This window comes from Pan paniscus, chromosome 4 (genome assembly GCF_029289425.2).
Source record: "Pan paniscus chromosome 4, NHGRI_mPanPan1-v2.0_pri, whole genome shotgun sequence".
Lineage (NCBI taxonomy): Eukaryota > Metazoa > Chordata > Mammalia > Primates > Hominidae > Pan > Pan paniscus.
In genome coordinates this window covers 79136923-79155724 of record NC_073253.2, presented here as the reverse complement: position 1 = coordinate 79155724, position 18802 = coordinate 79136923, and positions in this window count along the sequence as shown.

Here is an 18802-nt window from a genome sequence, read left to right as displayed (position 1 = left end):
ATGTATGGTGATCAAGGCAAAAGAATCATAGAATTTATATAGACCTATTATGAAAATTCTGAACTCCAGCCTGACTATTCCTGGCATGATGCACTATCCTTTCTTTGAACTCCAGCTCAATCTGGTTCATACACTCCCTGGATGACAGGCCGATCAAAAAAAATAGTAGGGGATTCTAATTTGATTCTGGATTCTGGATGCTGAGGATAATCAGCTTCCTGGATTCTCCTTTTAGACTGACATGGCCTCAGACCATAAGGACAATGAACACTCTGGTCTAATGATTTTAGACCAGGAGGACGCTACCCCTCAAATGTCTCAGCGGGTCAAAGTTGGGATACTTTGGATCTCTGTAAGTTTTGTAACAATGTTCTCTCCTTCTAATATCTCACATTTCTGGATCAAATGTCTGAGCATAAGGAGGCGAGGTTTGGAAAGTGGTAAACTTATTACTACTTGAAGAAGACAGGACAATTTGTGACACTGGAGGAACAGCAACAATTCAGGAAATGAGAAAGGGAACATCTTATATCCTGGAATGTTCAGAGGAAAGAGAAGCTTCCCACTTGGAGCCTTCCCCAGGGAAAGAATAAAAGCCCCAGTGAAGGTCTCCCAAACTGTTGACAGTATGTTAAATTTAACTGGCTGACAAGGTTTACCATGCCCCACTAGATAGCTCTGACTACAATTTGCTCACCATTTTTCTCACTAAGAAATCCATCAGCAACTGCAGGTAAGGCCCCAGCTCCTGCACCTTCCATGCAAAATACACATTAATACCTCTTGATGTCTCCCGGCCAGTCTCAATCATTCCATGGGGCACACCAATGCGACCTGGCAAGGTGTAAAAAAAAAAACAGAAAAGATTGAACTGATGGTTCTAGGTCATTCCTTCCAAAGGCTCAATTATTCAGACTGAACTGGGAACCCAAAGGCTTATCAGTGAGCCAGAAAGCCACACTGGAAGCACTGTCAACCTACGTCTCACATAGGTCCCACTTGGGAGGGCTTCAACCAATAGAAACAGTGCTTCCTTTCCAAAGGCTCTGTGTGTGCCCCCAGAATCATACTTCTTGTAACTGACCCTTGGTGGAAGATAATTAGCTCAGTTTGAACTTGTTAAGGTTTGGGAGTCTGTGAAACAACTGGTGGAGAGATCCAAAAGCTTCTTGACACTCAGCAAAAAGAATGAAGCGCATGTCACACTTTTGCCTACCTCTCTCCCTTCTACCTACTGTTCTTATCCTCTCTGAAAAAGCATTTTCTTCATTGAATTTCCATAATTAGTTCCTTTTATAACTCGTTTTTCATTTCTCCATTATTTGTAAAATATCCATTAGATGATTACCCACATATGTATGCACACTCACTCACACGTATGTACAAAATCATAAATGTATTTGACAGAGTGATTTATACCCTTGCTGCTCAAGGTGTAGTCCATGGACTGCAGCGTTCATGTCACTTGGGGCTTGGGTACAATTGCAGAATCTCAGGCCCCACACCAGGCCTTCTAAGTAAGAATCTGGGCCTTAATGAAATCCCCCAAAGATTTGTATGCACAATGATATTTGAGAAGCATTGTTCTAGATTATTATTCTTAATCAAATATGGGCACACAGAGGGGGAAAATACATATCAAAATAAATATATCTAACTTATATGCATATAATAGGTTTTTTCTAATAACTTTCTAAAATATAATGATCTAACTCAAATAAAAGGAGAGGTATATGATAAGACTGAGTTGGAAAGATTGCTGTGCACATGGTTAATCTTGGACATGTATTTAGTAAACACTGGTTAAACAGATGACTTGTGAAGTTCCAACTCAATAATTCTGTAAATGATAATATAATAAAGAGAGTTGGACTGAAAGTCAGGAGATGTGGATTAAAGTCAGGCCTTAGTTTAGCCCGCTATGGGATCTGGGGACTTGCAGTTAACATTTCTGAACCACTTTCCTCCTCAGTACAATGCCAAGCCTTCTCTCTTTACTCCGCAGTGTTGGTGTCAGAATCAAATACAATATTACATAGCATAGTAGTTGTGAATTATAAACCAAAAGTGTAGTGGTATTGTTTTAGGCTAGCTTCTACATATGTAATTATACAGAGACATGTACTGTTGTATATTCATCCACCAGAACGCCTAAAATAAGTAAGTCATGCCTATTTTTAAATTCTGTATTTCTGTATCTAATGATATTCATTATAGAGGCATCATGTATTACAAATTCATTTCAGATAAAAGGAAAATATAAGGATTAAAAACACTGACTGCTCACTAAGAAAATGCCTTGACCTAAATTCTTTACATACATGAATTTATTTAGTTCCCTAAAGCAAACCCATGAGGCAAAAACTATTGTTATCAGGCCCATTTAACAGACAAGGAGACTGAGGGGCAAAAAGTTTTAATAACTTGTCCAAAATCACCTAACTATTAAATGGCATAGCCAAGTTGTGGTTGAGCATTCTGCTCCCACAGCCCATGCTCCTACCTACAGTGCTATACAAGCCAACCATTCATTCATTCCTGCATTCTACAAATCTTTATTACGCACCTAACATCTATCGGGCCCTGTTCAAGGTGCTGAAAATACAGAGATAAACAAAATACACATTCATGTCCTTGTGGAACTTACATTCCGGTGGTAGAAAACAATGAAAAAGTGACCAAATAATGTATAATTACAAATCATGTAAAATTCTATAAAGTCAAGGAATGGAATGCAGTAAGAAAGAAAACTAGAATAGGGTAGAGCTTAGATTAGATTTGGAAGGACTCTCTAATGAGGTAACGTTTAAATTGAGATTCAAAAATGCTTTCTAATGATTAAAAAAAGCAAAACCATAAATGCATACATAAGCATTGCCACAGTAAACATAATAGCCTACTTATTATGGATGGTATTTGAAAATCTGGAGGATGCAAAATTATGTCAAAAACTATTATTGACCCATTACATGTAAGGAATCCACGTCGGAAATCACACCCTAACCTTTTTTCCCCATTTTTCTCTTCATCCTTTGCTGTAAAAACCAAATAGGAAAAAAGAATTGATTTACCTACATTATCTTTCTAATCTTCCAGGGAAGGCACAAGCCTCTTGACTCTCCTGCCCTCCCCTGTGGAATATACCTTGTTATAGAAATACATGTGTACTATTGTCCTGCAAGAAGAGAAAGGAAACAATATGAAGCCACTTCCGACCAAAGAATATTTGTCTCCCTCACAAAGACTTTGATTTGTACACATGCAAAAGAGAGCTGCCTATATTCTTTGATGTGAGCAATTTATGGTATTCATTTACTATGAAATTGAAAAAGGAAAAAATTAAACATGGTTGATGACTTTTGTCCATAGAAGAGAAGGTAAATTGTTTGATGACTCTTAGTTTAGCTTAGAGATCTTTAAGAAAATAATACACACCAACGCACACACAGAAGAGACAAATACACACAGACACAGATACACATGCACGTGTGCACACTTAAACCTACAAGTGTGTATGTATTACACATATATATATTATGTGTGTATATATTGCTTTATCTTACTCTTCTTTCTATAATTCTATAAATCCTGAAGTGAAACTATGGAAAAGATGGTGATATGGAGAAGTTTGGCTTATTTATTCTTTTATTCACCTGTGTAAAAAAACAAGTTTCCCACTGCATAAGTGGACTTGAGAGAATATTGGTGCCTTTAAAGGTGGTAATACTGTTCTCATGGGGAGGTTCAAGGTGAGAGCATATTGGGGCAAAGTGGTTCACTTGCAAAACTGGTTTGAAACAACAATCATGTTTATACATCAAATATAAAATGCATGTACATAAAATACAGAATTATATAAACATATACTTATATGTTCATATCTATGTATTGTGTATATACATACATATGCGTGTACATGTATGAATATATGAGATGTTTTATATAATTTCAAGTTTTATTTTAGATTAAGGGGTACACATGCAGGTTTGTGACATGGGTATATTGCATGATGCTGAGGTTTTGGGTACAAATGATCTTGTGCATAGTACCCAATAGGTGGTTTTTCAGCCCATACCCTCTCTCCCTCCCCTTTACATATGAAATTTAAAGAAGAAGCAGTGCTATGTCCCTTTTCCAATGGGATGTCATTCAATTATCACCCAGACTAGCCTTAATCTTATGAATTGAAAGTTTCTATTTTGAATGCTAATTTTGAAGAGAGAATTTTTGAATTAATTGACTTCATTTTTTTAGAGCAGTTGATGGATTCAGGACATGCTATCCCAAAACTGGCGCCTTGGCATTTGAGAAAACAGCAGAAGCAGGAAGGTCTCTCTGACCTTTTCCTTCCCGTCTTCCCTGAAGCAGGCCATAAAGGAAATATCTGACCTTCCTCTAAGTAGGTGATAGACCCTCATTCAAGAGGTGCCCACTGTATACTAGAGGAAAGGAATGTCACACAAGGACACAGGGAAAAATCTGAATAAACAGGCCTTGCTAAATTCAGCCTAGTTATTACCATTCGAACATACTCGCTCGTCCTCTAATAATACTTCTGCATGGCTGTCCATAAAAATACAGTTTCCCCTGTTGTTTCGTGGGGTTTTCAATTCTGAAGCCTTCTATGTCACACAGAACTTATATTAAATACATTTGTATGCCTTTTTCTTGTAAATCTGCCAGTTGTTATAGGGATCTCAGCCATGAACCCAGTAATGGGTAAGAAAAGTCTTTTCTCCCCTACACAGTTTTAAGTTGACAGAAAAACTGAACAGAAAAAACAGAGTTCTCATATATCTCCCCCACCCCTTCACACACACAGTTGCCCCACTATTAACATATTGCATTAGCGTAGTACATTTGTTATAATTTATAAGCCAATATTGATACATTATTATTAACTAAAGTCCATAGGATTCAGGTTGTATGTATAATGCAATAGTCCACCATTCCAGTATCATACAGAGTAGTTACACTGTCCTCAAATTCATCTGTGCTTCATCCTATTCGTCTCTCCTCCTCAGCCCTCTCACCCCTGTCCCTGCAAACTACTGGTCTTACTCTGTCTCTGTAGCTATGCCTTTCTCGGGATATCAAATAGGAGAAATCTTACAGTATATAGTCTTTTCAGGCTGACTTCTTTCACTTAGCGACATTCATTTAAGTTTCCTCTTTGCCTTTTCATAGCTTCATAGCTCATTTCTTTTTATCACTGAATAGTATTTCATTGTATGGACGTAACAAGTTGACGACCCTATTCACCTATGGAAGAACATCTTACCTCCTTACAAGTTTTGGACATTATCAATAAAGCTACAGAAGAGAGAATTTTTAAAAATCTATCTCTACCTCTTCTTTCCTAAGGATCCTAATTTCTAGAAAAGTCAACCTACTGGAAATCCCTCTAGAGTTGTGCTGTTGCTCATGTATTTTAAACCATGGCAAGGAAAAAGCAGGGAATTTTAATAGTGGCCGTACCTTCACAGAACACACACACAAAATTTTTTTAATGTTCAGCTGATACTGAGGAACTTGAGTATACACACAATTATTTCTATCTAAATGTTATTAGATTACCTAAGCAACTTATATTTTCTTTCTTCTCAGGAAATGTATAAAGATGTTCCATAACCTGAAAAAAATACTATGAATATCATATACACATGAGCTCATTTGTCATAAATGCATGTGCAATGGTTCTGTTTGCAGAGAGGAAAGGTACTTTTCTCTAAAAATCTATCTATTTGTGAAAAAAATGTAATAAAACATATTTGATTTATTACACCCAACTTACTAGTTTCCACAAATTAATTATATCAATGTCTAGGACTGGAATTCAAGCTAATAATTCTACATCATTAGAATTTCATTTATAACGTATTGACAGCCTCGATTCCTTATCTTGTTCAAGGAAGTTCAAACTAAGGCCTCATTATCTATTATTGATAGCTATCAATAAAATAATATTATTGTATCATGTAAGTCTTATATTGATTTTTTAACCCAATGTCAGCTACACTGAAAATATAAGTTCTATATTAAATGGACAGATCCCTTCCTGCCCAATAAACGTGGAAACAAGACAAGGGAAGCCCAATTATTGAGCAAGCATAGGGAGGCGGACGATGCGTGCCTTTACTGATTGTCTAACCACACCAGACACAGAGCAGCATCTTTGCTCCTGGCCATGTGCCTCCTCCGAGCACCTGAGGCATCTGACCTCATTTAGTGCTGTGCAAAACCCAGGAGGCAGGCACAAGGCTGCCCTTTTGCACTGGTGTGGGTCATCCTTAGTCCCTCCATAATGAATGATTTAGCTCAGCCTCCATTTGTCACCAAGCTGCTCTTCACGTAGGTCCCCTTAGCCTGGATCTAAATGCTGCCACAAGCTTTATCATATCACATTGCTTTTCACTTAAAATAATGTCTGCATCATTTCATTACTAAACCACATATAAATCATTTTTATCCCAAGTCTACTCCATGGTATCACTTAATATTATTCCAACTATTTTGTGCCTTTTTCCCCCTTTTGATTTCTAGCCAAAAAAACTGTTCTACTCCCAAAGCTGACATCAAGGACCTTCCTGCCTAGAATCTGAATTGCCACTACTAAATCTCCTGAACTTATCCCCAAAGTGTCCATTCTAAAATGGCTGACTTTTTACTCCCATATATAAAATCCTTACACAAATATCCACTTATGTGTCTATGTTTTTTGAAAAATGCCTTGGTTTTGACTTCACTTTTGTTACGTTTTTTTTTTTTCTGCTTTTGTCTTCTCTCTGTGTGCCTCTCTTTTTTTAATAGAGGCAAGATAAAAAATTATCACTTATGCAAGAGTTGCTTTTCCTTTTAACTTCTCCTTAAACAACAGGTGAGCTCTTTCAAGGCTTGTCCTGCCAGCAGGTGGGTACTGTTCTTCAGCATTCTTCACCTCATCCAGGTATAATGGGGTAGTACCAGATAGTAGAGAAGGCCAAAGTTAAATGTTTTATTTCATTTTATGAAGCCTAAAGGGTGGTAAAGAATTCAAACGTTAACAGATTTTGAATAACAAATTGGTAACTCAAAAGCAGCATTTTGGGGAAATTGATCTCCATAGTTCCTTCTCTCTAGGTTTTATTATTAGCTTAGTACGGGGCAAAGGCCATAATCTTTTCTCATCACTAATCCCTTAAACTAAGATTTTTCTTATGATTTTTCTATATAAGAACAAAAGTGTTTTCTCAAGAGAAATGACAACAGTAAGCTGCTGTTGATAAACAGAAGTTTATACACAACCTGGCAATGAAATATCTCCCATGTGGGAGATATCATAACCACAAGTTGGAATACTGATCATGGTAAAAAAAAAAAAAAATTTAAATATGAAAGTATAAATGTCTATCTTGATGTATGCTGCATAAAAACATAGAACAAACCCATTCCAAAAGCCCATCACAGAAAATGTTATATGAGAGAAAGAAGAAGGAATAAGAATGGGAAAAGTAAAGTGATTTTAAATGCAATTTTGTACTTTAGAAACTAATTTCTTACTCTGAGAAATCGGAAGACAGATTTCCATGCTGTGTTATAAAAAATAAGTAGAGAGGACAAGTTTTGCATTTTAGTAATTGGAAATTGTGGTCCACTTCTTTATTTGAGGGGATGATGAATTCTCTCCTTGATTCAAATGCCAGCTTGACAAAAGAAACTATTAAAACTATTTACAGAAGAAGTTTGAATCTATAGAAGTGCAAGAAAAAAGAAATGATGATCTCATATTGTAAACCTTCACAGATTATGAAAACATAGGATTTAAAGATCTAATGTTTATAAAAGTATATTTTCCATTGACAATTACTTTGCAACGTTGATATGTATTGAATCATTTTGTGGTCGATACTGCGTGTTAACAAGAAAAGGAAGCAAAGGCAAATGGCTCTGAAATTAATTATCAGCAACAGGAAGGCAAACATTTTCCCAACAGACATTGAAGGGACACACTTTCCTCCTCCCTATATCCCAGTTTGGAGCATCCCTTAAAACCAGGTTGGTGCTTTGAACACTCACAATGACCATGTCTGAAGAGCACCTTTAGTGATCAGGCTAAGCCCTAATGATGGTTGCTACTTTACCCTTATTGGAAAAATGAAAGTTTGCAGGAGTACAAAGTTACATGGCTGTGTAGGCGCAAACCTATCTCACTAAAAAGCCCCAAACCTCAACTCTGGACAATTATCCTTATTCCCATCCTTTTTAACAAAGTTATTCAAAGAAGTAAAAGGCCTTTCTTGGCTTCTCCAGTCTATTCACCCTTTCAACTACTTTTCATGTTTATCTCCTTTTACCAATTGGGGTCATATACTTCTTAATATTTTCTTAAGGTTATATAGAACTACACATGAACACACACACAAATATGAAAGAACTGTCATCACACTGCACATTTTTTCACTCTTCAATATAGCACAAATTTTTTTCATGTTATTACATATAACTCTACCTTATTCTTTTTGATGGCTACATAAAGCCCTTTGTAAAGATTTATTCCACCATTTTCTTATTAACAGACATTCGTGTTTGCAATAAGCACAAACATATGCTTTTGAACCATTGCTATAAGAAGGAATCCTCAAAATGATATTTCTAGGTTATAAGAAATGAGCACTTTAAATGTTAATAGCTATTACCAAACTAATCTCCAAAGGTCTTGCAAATTTACTTTAATACTGTAGGGAATGAGAAGGTCACATTCATGCCACAGATCAGCCCAGTATAGCACAGCACACAAAGTTTTTCATTTCCTTCGTATTATCCCAGTCTAAAAGCCAAAAAGGGATGTCATGTTTTTATTTTCATTGTTTTTATTAATACTGAGATTGAGAACTTCCTATCTGTTTATAGGTCATGTCTAGTTCTTCATCTCCGAATTGCCTATTCATATTCTTTGTCCATTTTTATGTTACATGGTTATTGTTTTTTCTTAACGTAGTGAAGGAACTCTTTAAATATTAGGAATATTTGCTATACATACTTATTATATATGGGACAAATATTTTCACATTAGCTGTTTGTGTTTTAACTTTTCATTTGCTGTCCTTTAGAGAATTTAGAATTTTAACAAACTCAAATCTGCCCATGATGTTTTCTTTATGGGGTCTGATTTCCATGTCTTACTTAAGAATGCTACTCCAAGCTTATAAACATTTTCTACAAGCTTATAAACATCTACAAAATACTTTGTAGATTTTACATTTAGACTTTTATCTATCTGTAGCTTGTCCTTTTCATATGGTGTGAGGGAGGAATCTAATTTTGTGTTCTGCTTTTGAATACCCAATTGTCCAAACCTCTCATGGATTTGAAATACTCTGCTTAACAAATACTATGCTCCCTTATGTAGGGATGTGGTTTTGGCCATTGTCTACTTGGGTTCCATTGATCTGCCTGTCTATCTTTTGATATCATCTTGTTTCATTGAAGCAATTTTTATCTTTCAATATCACTGTACATACCTCATCATTATTAATTCTGTTGGATTTTTTCATATGAAATTTAATATCAACTCTTTAGATACTGATTAGGATTGAAATATATATATATATCTTTGTTTTTATGTATTTATTTATTTTGAGACAGGGTCTTGCTTTGGCACCCAGGCTAGAGTGCAATGGCACAATCATAACTCACTGCAACCTCAACTTCCTGGGTTCCAGCTACCCTCCTGACTCAGCCACCTAAATAGCTAGGACCACAGGCATGCACCACCACACTCAGCTAATTTTTTTTTTTCAGTAGAGATGAAGTCTTGCTGTGTTTCCGAGGCTAGACTTGAACTCCTGGGCTCAAGTGATCCTCCTACCTTGGCCCCTCAAAGTGCTAAGATTACAGGTTTGAGCCACCACACCCAGCCAATATTAAATTTTATTTTATATTCATTTAGTAAAAATTAACATCTTCTTATTATTAATTATTCCTACCCAGGGAAGATTCTTCAAACTTCATTTTATGTAAGACAAAAATGTTTTTAAACATATTTTTATGGGTCCTGAAGGACAAGCATTGATGAGAGTAAATTTTAAGTCAACTCTCTCACACAGCAGGATATAATTATAAAGAAACTATGAAGCTAACTTTATGAATCTGTTAAATCTAGACTTTGCTCTAAATGAGGAGAAACGTCTGTCATTTTTGGGACTATGTTTTTTTCTTTTCTAACACTGCTTTTGCTTTTGTCCCCCTGGGGGTGAAAATGCGGGACTAAATTCAGCATGAATAAAGATTTGGTCACAGAGATCATCAAAAGAATTGAGGATGTGTCATTAGAGACAGGCTCAGTTTAACTCAGGTTGCAACAATGAATGGTTTCCTCCTCTCTGCCCAGTGAATGGGATGACCTGGTGCAATGAGCTCAATACATGAGCAATGGTGTGAAAAGACAGAGCACTTTGTCACCTTTCCTTATGACCCCCTTAACCCTGTTGCTGAGACTATCAACCAGGGAGACAATTAGTAACAGTTACATTCTAGCCTTGTGACATGGACAGCTATTCACCAGGAAAGAGACCAATTCATTTCATCCAGGTCGCTGAACAATCGCTGGATCATAAAGACTTTTAGTCACTGCCAAACTGAACCACATTTGAACCACCGGACCTAGTTGTGTGACTCCATCGATCACTGCCATGCCAACTGGTCACCCATAAAGACATTGCATTAAATACAATAGCCCCCAAGATGATTTATAAGTTGTCTTCTAAATACAAGTGTATGTCTTAGATATGGGGAAAAAATTATACAGAAGGGATGTATAGATTTTTTTATGTCTCCTACCTCTTCATTCTAATATGTCTTATTGAATGCATCATTATTTACTCCACGCAGTTATAAAGCTTAAGTCACAGGTAGTCCTTATTTCTCTTCTATCTCAGTTTCTCTTGGCTCATACACTGCTTACTTCACATAAATACTATAGAACATAGGGAAAAAAGGATCCAAGGTTTAAAAGCGTACCATGACTGTCTTACAAAAGACAGAGGTTTGTAATATCCAAAGGTCTAAGTTACAAAACCTTTTATAACTGGCCGTTTTTCTCCTCTTCAGACCTAGATAAAAGTTTAGTGAATTGGTTAATTGTCCACCTAGAGTGGACAATAAAAGATGGTGGTTGTATAAAATAATAGAAGCCTAAAGAGTTTCAGATGCTGTGTGGGGCTGGCAGAGTGCTTAGTCTGGATACTGGCTATGCGTTATAAATAAAATATGAGGTCTTAATGGGATAAATTTTCTGAGCCATTCCTGAGAAATAACCAGGGTTTCATCACCTTTAACATTTTTGTTTTGTTTTGTTTTGTTTTGCCAACAAACACAAATGAAGATAAACCAATCTTCTAGGTTAAAGAAAAGAACAAGTTGTTGTTTTTTTTGTTGTTGTTGTTGTTTGTTTTTGTTTTTTGCAGCCAGAGTTAAATCTTGAATGAACAGCAAATTTTCAAGTTGAGAGTAAGTATGGATTATATATCTTCATCACTTTCTCAGATTAATTATATATTTTTAAGCTGAATTAATGTTATGGGCAAATCAAAAGAGATTGCTTAACTTGGAACAAGTACTAAATGAAATCCCAACCAGTAGTTTTCTGGTCTCCCCAGTGGATGCTATAATGGAAATGGACAAAGGGTCTGTGTATCAGATGTCAACATACCATGCCAAGAAGCCATGTAAATGCACCAAGAGATCCTGTTCTTGAAGTCTCCTCTTTAACACACAGAATCAAAATGGTAACATCCATGATGGAGAAGGAAGAAGGTCCCCAGCCCTTATCAGCCAGGAGAACTCTGATGACATTCAATGTGCAGTCATGCCTTGGCATCAGAAACCTCAAGGGAGTTGGCATTTTTTCCATTATGGTCATAGTCTGGTAACAAATCATCTGTTTAAAAATGTAGAGCCATGTTTATTTCCTTACTTCATTTCAAAGTGCTTCTCTAAGATAACTGATAAAATGCAATTCATCTTCCAAGGGGGGAAGAAAAACCTGTCAGTGACAAGAAAACCCAAATTTGAAATTAGAAAGAAACACAAAATCCAACTTAGCCATGCTGTCTTTTTATAAAATTAAACTCAAAGAAAGAACTGAAAGTTACTTTTTGCAGGAGGAATATTTTGTAAGGACTGTATGAATAAACAACACCAGGTATAAACCTGAGGTTTGCAAGGTTTTAAAATACTGCTCCATGTTGCAGCTATGAAAACATGAGCAAGTGAACTGAAAGAAAGCTTCAGTTGCATATCAGGAGCACATTACATGGGGCGTGAAAAATAGACCCTAGTAACCATTGCTCAGTACAAGAAGCAGCACCTACAGAAAAGAGCAAAGAATTTATGCTATAAATAAAATACAGAGCCTCAAATACAAAGCTGTGAGAAGAAGAGAATAATTTTACTTGCTTAATGGAAAGTATATTCAGGACGTTTATTGTTTTTACTCTTGCTTTCTCTCCACAGAATATATAACTCGAGCTCGTGTTCCTGTCCCAGGAGAGAGAGATGACCCTCTTCTTGGTGCTTTCCCACTTTAATTTTCATCTTCCATAATTTATGAATAAATGCATAAAATGGAAATGGACTTGAATATGACACATGATTGAAAAGAATGATGTGGAAGTGCCTGGCAGAAAAGCAAAAATGTATTAAATGGTTGAATTTACTTTCACTAATCACTTCATATGCCCTAGACCCTGTATTAGGCACCTTACATAGATGATCTCAGGTTTTTTTAAACAAAGAGGCTTTTAAAAATTACAGTGAAATCAAAATGACAACAATAGAGTTTAAGTAAAAATTTCAGTACAAAAATGATATGCAAGAGCAGGATATGTCACAAAACCACATAGAAAACAAGAGCTTTTCTATGTTCAGTCAATAATCAGCTGGGCAGGAATTAATTTAACAAATGTTTATTAGTAACCTGCCACAGGCAAGCCGAAGCACTGCATTAGCTGTTGGGTTACTAAGACGGGAAATCAAGACAAGTAAGAAAGGAAAGCTGCACCATCAGAATACATACGAAGAGTGAACTGGGAGACACTGTTTTTGGTTTTGTTTCCATAGACTGTAATGGTAATAGCGTCCAGCAGTTCAGTACTCAAAAACAGACTAGTATTTATTTCTCAATTAGATCATAAGTTCCCAGGAGGCTGCAACCATGTCTTGTAGGCCCATTATCCCCAGCACAGTCCTAGATATACAAGCTAGTTTATTGAGTATTGATATTAGAAACTAGGAGAGCCTGGTATACTTAATAATCAATGTTCAAAATGTTTTAAATCCAAGATAACCAAATGGGGTTTTTGGTCACCCCAGTTACAGGGCACGATTTATCTTCAACTGTGAAGGAAGTAATACATTGACAAACACCATCACTAAGGACCCAGTTACAGTGTGGAAATGGGCAAAAAGAGATGAATTGCTTTCAGTTTTTCCAGCAGTTATCATCAAGGGGAGAATATTGCTTTAAGGCCAATTCATATTCCCCAATGGTCATAGTTGCTCCATTTTATACGGTATCCATTCAGCATTTTTTGGCTTCTTTGGCCCAGAGGGGAATTGGGAATTCAAGCCAGTCATTTGAGAATCCATGCTGTGCTACAGAGAAATCCTGCTGGTATCCCATGGCTGTGTTGCTGCTGGTCCTGTTAGCTAAGTCCTTCCTGGCTCAGCAATGTTGTGTTACACTACACACAGCTGTAGGGAGAGGATCATGCCAAAAACCAACAGTCAGGGTGTTTTTATAGACCTAACATTTACTCAGTGTTCATAATATGCCTGCAAATATTCTAAGCTCTTTACATAGATTGATTCATACAAGCCTCACACCAACCCTATTGGATGGGTACTGAAATTATCTCCAGTTTAAGATGAAGAAACTGAGGCAGAGAGACATTAGGAAACTTTCTGAAACCCACACAGCTATTAAAGGGAGACACTGGGATATAGATCCAGTCTCTGAGGTGCCTAAGTCCAGAGTCTCAACTGTCCTACACTTTATCAGACTTCAGAGGTCCCTGCCACCACATCACTTTTGCTGAGGGCCTCCGCTCCTGCTTACTGGAATCCCTGGTCTAACAGCCACCCCACTGTCCTCTACATGCCTGCTACACAGCACTGTGGGACCTAAGCACTTACATCCCTTCATTCCACTTTCTTATCCTGATATGGTCTGGATCTGTGTCCCCACCAAATCTCACGTCCAGTTGTAATCCTCAGTGTTGGAGGTGGGACCTGGCAGGAGGTGACTGAATCGTGGGGTTGGATTTCTCATGAATGCTTTAGCACCACCCCTCTTGGTACTGTCCTGATAGTGAGTGAGATCTCATGATACCTGGTCATTTAAAAGTGTGTAACACTTATTGGGCGCAGTGGCTCATACCTATAATCCCAGCACTTTGGGAGGCTGAGGCGGGTAGATCACCTCAGGTCAGGAGTTTGAGACCAGCCTGGTCAACATGGTGAAACCCCATCTCTACTAAAAATACAAAAATTAGCCAGGCATAGTGGTGGGCACCTGCAATCCCAGCTACTCGGGAGGCTGAGGCAGGAGAATCACTTGAACCCAGGAGGCAGAGGTTGCAGTGAGCTGAGATCGTGCCACTGTACTACAGCCTAGGCAACAAGAGAAAAACTCCACCTCAAAAAAAAAGTGGGTAGCATCTCCCCCTTCTCTGTCTTGCCCCTGCTCCAGCCACGTAAGACGTGCCTGCTCCCCCTTTGCCTTCCACCATGATGGAAAGTTTCCTGAGGCCTCTCCAGAAGCTGAGCAGATGCCAGCATCATGCTTCCTGTACAGCCTGTGGACCTGTGAGCCAATTAAACCTCTTTTCTTGATAAATTACTCAGTCTTAGATATTTCTTTATAACTGTTGAACAGACTAATACATATCCTTAATCCTTTCTTTCCACATCACCCCATGTGTCATGTGCCCACTGCATACCTGCCATACTTCTACCAGCAGCTTCATACTACATCCTGTGGAATACCCTCTTTAATCTTCAAACCCTTTCTCAGGAGCATTTTCAAAGTAGGGACAAAAAAAGAGGGTATAGATACAGAAACATATCAGACAGATGCAAACATAAAAGAAGGTTTGGTGCAATTAGATAAGCACAATTCCTTAATTTTCCTTGCCAGTGATAAGATATATTGATGATACATGAATATATTCCAAAGCCTAGTGGTGAGACAATACCTATGTTACATAAGGGAGTGAAAATAAAAGTTAGTAACTAGGGATCTTCAACACCAGAAACACCATAAAAGACACTCTGTGTAACTGTTGAGACAGGCCTTCATGTTCTTCATGTTTGTAAAAATATGTCCCTGGTATGATAAATATCACTCCCAAAAGTCACTTTGAAAAATTCTGAAACTGCTTTCCAGACTCATTCATAAAGAGTGTAAAAAATTTACCGTGCACCACAGTCAGCATCAATGACCACGGAAGGATGATCAATCCATTCCCATAGCCTCCCCAGCTGGTGATGTGGGGTGGGCTGGGCTGCTGGGGGAAGTGCTGCACTCAGGCCAGACACAGCAGGCTGAGAGTGTGGGCACATTAACATTTCTCTGGACAGAATCTCTGGACTTCACCTTTTCCCTTCCTGTTCCTGGATGATATGCTATTACACATAAACTCAGAAGTGTAGCATTATTTATCTCCGCATTTCTCACCTGAAATGTTAGTCTTTGCCTTGTTATTATCAATTCCACCACTAGCATAAGTGGCTCCATAAACTATAAAGGGAGTAGAGAGAGAAGGTTGAAGTTACTGTAGGGTTTGATGTCATTTCTTTACTAGATAGGAAACTAGACTTATGACTGTCAGGTGTGTTTTTATTATTTCACTTGTAAGGAAATAAGAGGCTCTGAGAGAGGTTTTCTGTGAATGATCATCTCCAAATGGGCTTATATATTCTCTTCTGTTTCATTCAAAATTAAGTAGAGTGACCATATAATTACTTATCGTCCAAGCCAAAGCACTTTTGACAGTAAAATAAGGCACGATTAATAATTAAGTCAGTATAACCAGTATACCAGAACTATCTCAGACAAACTAGGCTGGATGATTACCCTAAAGCTAGGCAATCCTACTACAAAATGCTTTTCTACTCAGAACTGAGCCTGGTAGAGTTTATCATTGGTGCTCTCTCCACAGGAGCTGGGCTACCTGACCAATATTTCATGTGATGTCCACACTGGCTACAACCACAGCATCTCTTTCACCACTGATATAGTCTCCATCGTTTATTCTCTCTTGTTATTAACACTCAAAAATATGGCTGTCCATGTAAGTATGTATTAGCTTGAATTGAAAATATTTATTATTTCCCTGGCTGACTTACATAATATGGCCAATCATCCCTGAGTTCTCTTTACAGAAAACTAAATGCAGTTTAATTGCATGGTTTATTTTGCAATTGTAGTATCATTAACTCAGCAAGCTTGTCACAGAGTCAAAAAGAGTGACCAACCAATACATCCGCTACAGCTAACACCATGGATGGGAGTGCCCAGTACATCAAGCTTTGATTTCTATTCCCTGGGAAGGTGAAAATGAAAGTTGGGCAACTATTTATAGAATTGAAACAAGCTGGATGAATTTGTCTTTTAAATCGTCCTCACTATCCAAAGCATGGAGATCATTACAGCTCAAGAAATGAATGAGTGTTCATTCTGCATCAAATTCTCACAGTATCTCGCTGCCATCATAATCTAATAATTTAATACCAATAGATTACCAATGTACAGTTATTTGACCTATTAACATTTTAATTTTAACCGGTTTGTAAAACGAAAATGTCTTCAAGGCCCACAGAAATAAATCTCCATATGAATGACTTCAGATATTTGACCCACACCAGTATTCCTTGAATCATTATTACCCAGGGAAGAACACAGTGTTTGATTTGATGTGACCCAACTTGCCTGTAAAGACACCTGACCATCTGCATCTCTGGGAACCAACTATTCCACATAAATGAATTACCAAATTTTTGAAACACACCTATTCAGATGCTAAACATCATCAACTCATTCTCCAACTTCTAAAAAATTATTAGTAGCTTTCTAAGGGAAAGTGACTATAAATTAACTTTTCTTGAGTTTCAGAGTCATCTTTGTGAGCCTTCATCATAGTATTTCTGCAGCAATACCCTCAGTGCCTGCTTTTTTTGTGGTGGTGGTTGTTCTCTTTCCACTCAAGGTCAGCTGTCACTTCTACTGTTATTAAGCTTCCTTCTAACACTATGTCAACTCCTGTCCTTCTCAGTTATTGCTGCAAAACTGCCAAGTGGTCAAAAACTAAATGTTGAGGCTGGGCGTGGTGGCTCATGCCTGTAATCCCAGCACTTTGGGAGGTCAAGGATGGCCGATCACGAGGTCAGGAGATCGAGACCATCCTGGCTAACATGGTGAAACCCTGTCTCTACTAAAAAAAATACAAAAAAATTAGCCGGGTGTGGTGGCAGGTGCCTGTAGTCCCAGCTACTCAGGAGGCTGAGGCAGGAGGGTGGCATGAACCCGAGAGTCAGAGCTTGAAGTGAGCTGAGATCGCGCCACTGCACTCCAGCCTGGGCAACCTAGTGAGACTCTGTCTCGAAAAAAAAAAAAAAAAAACTAGATGTTGAATATAATTAAGGATGGATTGTTAAGAAACAGTCACTTGGATACCATCTTTGTTTTTCTCATTTTGGGTTTGGAACTAAGTTGTCAAAAATTCAAAACGAACCTTCTAAGTAGACTGGGACTATCGTCCCTTACTGAGTCTTCCTTCTAGCCCTTTCTGTGAAAAACATGTGATTTTCTTTTCTTACTTGTTAGCCATTTCCTAGCATTTTGTGATTTTTACATCTCTCTTGTTAGTTGAATAAATCCAAAATACAGGGGGTTTTTTCTCCATTTTTTACACTATATTTTAAGAGCTTCACAAGAATAAGAAAGTCAAAAGACGAAACAGGTGAAAAACCATTTCCAAACATCTGGTCTATTCAAAAGAACTACAGAAAACGAATCACGATTGCCTGAGCTGGGCTTCAAGACGATCTGAGAGGGAACAGAAAACGAATGCACACAGCTGCCAAGCGCCGCATTTCAACCTCATCTTCCAAATTTCAAAATTCCTGTGCTTGAGGCAAAGTCATGCCAAATTCCCTCATGTCCTAACATTAGGCATTCCTGAATTACCTTTGTCTTGCGTTCTCCTGAAAATAGCATCATAGAAGGTCCAGAACGCTGATAAAAACAAAATAATGACTGGCACCCCAGGCTGAATTACACAGATCACGGGATTCCATCAATGTGAACTTGACTGTCACTGTCATCTCTCCCAACATGCATAAACCAGAATGTCATCAGCAAAACAAGGCAGAGAACAGAAGTAATTACCTGGCTAATTCAAACAGAAACAAATGTCTCTTGTTTTGGCTGCATTACTAAGGGAATCCAGGCAGAAGTGTCTCTCCTACCTGGATTCTCTAAGCAATTACCTCAAACATCCACTTCATTACGAAGCCTGTCAAAGAATATCCAGTCCTCAAATTTATTAACAATAGTATCTCTAAGCAAATTACTGAAGTAACATTTAAATCCAGCTGTCAATCCCTCCAAGGTAAAATTCATAGCATTTTATTCTGCAGCTAGCTATGCAGAGGAGGGAAATGGCTGAAAGAAATGCTAAAATCCCAAGCACAAATTTGCTATAGAATTAATATCACAATTTGTCACTGATAATGAAAGCATATAAAACAGGTCCTGACAGCA